This window comes from Suncus etruscus, chromosome 4, assembly GCF_024139225.1.
Source record: "Suncus etruscus isolate mSunEtr1 chromosome 4, mSunEtr1.pri.cur, whole genome shotgun sequence".
Taxonomy (NCBI): Eukaryota; Metazoa; Chordata; class Mammalia; order Eulipotyphla; family Soricidae; genus Suncus; species Suncus etruscus.
This window is the reverse complement of record NC_064851.1, coordinates 59,028,942-59,030,991: the sequence shown is the minus strand read 5'-3', so window position 1 is coordinate 59,030,991 and position 2,050 is coordinate 59,028,942. Positions and strand designations below refer to the sequence as shown.

Genomic DNA, 2,050 nt, shown 5'->3' with positions numbered 1-2,050 from the left:
TATGTCTTGGGGTGCTTTTCTTCGGGTCTCTTTTAGCTGGTACTCTTCAGGCATGCTGGATTTGGTTGCATGCAGTCTTTAGCTCTGGGAGGTTCTTTTTTGTTTTGGTTCGGTTTGATTTGCTTTCTGTTTTGTTTTTTTGTTTTTGGGCCACACCCAGTGTAACTCAGGGGTTATTCCTGGCTATGTGCTCATAAATCACTCTTGGCTTTGGGGACCATATGGGATGCCAGGGGATCGAACTGCGGTCTGTCCTAGGCTAGCATGGGCAAGGCAGACACTTTACAGCTTGTGCCACAGCTCCAGTCCCACTGAGTTTCTCTGTAATGATGTCCTTGATTGTTGATTCTTCCTGGGGATTATCTTTCTGAGTCTCTAGGACTCCACTGATTCTTATGTTGTTTCTGTTGAGTTTATCAAAGACTTCTATTTTTATCTGTTCACATTCTTTGAGAAATTTTTCCATTGTCTGATCAGTTGCTTTAAAGTTCTTTTCCAATCTCTTCTGCTGTATGGAGTTGTTTTTTATCTCATCTTCCAGCTCGCTGCTTCTGTCCTCAGCTGCTGTTACTCTGTTGAAGAGAATTTCTGTTGAGGTTTTCATTTCCTCTATCAAGTTTTTTAGAATGTTATTTTAGTTTGGAGGTTTTGGTTTCTATCTTTGTGGTCTGTTCAGCTCATTCTATGCTTTCTTTGAGTTCTATGAATATCCTCCGAATTTCTATTCCTTATCTAAGAGGCTACCTAGGTGGTTGGTACTTTTCGGGCATCAGAGCTGCCATCTTCAGTCTGTATGCATAATGTCCTGCATTGTTTCTCCATTGGCACACTTGTAGCATGGATTTTACTACGTGTTTTGGTGGGGTTCAGGGCTAAAGGATGCGCTCAGCCTCAAAGCGGATCAGCAATGCTCCTCTGACTCCAACCTTTGTAAGCAGTGTCAACCTACCTTATGAAGAGCCCTAAAGAGATTATGTCCATTGGGACCTTTCTTGGCTTGTGCTGGGCCCTGAAGAGATTATGTCTGTTGGGGCCCTTTTGGCTGCCTCACACAGAAAAGCAGGAAGCCAGGAAGGGAGTAAAGCAACCTTTTCTGTCTTTTGTGCCAAAGCAGAAATCAACCTCAACCCTTCTTGGGCAGAGTCAACCTAACTTGTGCAGTGCCTTAAGATATTATGTCTGCTGTGGCCTTTCTTGGCTGCCTCATGCAGAAAAGCAGGAAACCAAACAGGGTGCAAAGCAGGAAACTCTCTAGGTGACTTTAAATAGATACTTCATATAATCTTAGACCAAGCAGAGTACTAGCTCTATAAAAAAAAATATAAAAAAAAACTCATTAAAAATGAGAGGAATAGGTGTGCTAAAATGAGTCACCCCACCTGTTTACAGTATGACCTGTGTGGATAACCTGTTTAGCTAAGTGGAAAAGACCAAAGGGGAAAGAACTCTGACAACACTGAAAAGCAAAGCTACTCACTTCTCAAAGCTCAACAAACTAGAGGAACATATCTTGGCACTTTGGTAGCTGTGGAAATAATAAAATTTTGTTTTGTTTTGTTTTTGGGTCACACCCGGCAGCGCTCAGGTGTTACTCCTGGCTCTACACTCAGAAATCCCTCCTGGCAGGTTCAGGGGACCATATGGGACACTGGGATTCGAACCACCATCCTTCCTTTTTTTTTTTTTTTCAGGGGAGAGTGCACATGTAGTCCCCCACTACCATATTACGCAGTCGAGTTTCCCACATTTGGGGAAATCTCAGGGATCAGCATGCCCGGAGTGCAATGGGCGAGCCTCACCCTGGGGAAACCACCTTCATGATCATAGAATCACCCCTGCCAGGTAAGCATGAACCACTATCCTTCTATATGCAAGGCAAATGCCTTACCTCCATGCTATCTCTCTGGCCCCATATATCAAAGTATTTAATCCCTTTTGATTTGGTCTTTCTGCTTGGTGTTACAAAAAGATATGAATTCATTTCTTACATGTAGATGGTCTTATTTTAACCAATACCTCTCCTTGAAGAGGCTCTCCTTGTTCTATATAT

General features: G+C 42.9%; 1 non-coding gene across 1 annotated transcript; it reads right to left on the bottom strand.

The window, feature by feature from the left end:
- Nucleotides 1-1,690: 1,690 nt before the first annotated feature.
- LOC126008047 (U1 spliceosomal RNA) lies at nucleotides 1,691-1,850 on the bottom strand. The gene has a single exon (XR_007495468.1). It is a non-coding gene; the product is annotated as a U1 spliceosomal RNA (small nuclear RNA).
- Nucleotides 1,851-2,050: the final 200 nt, after the last annotated feature.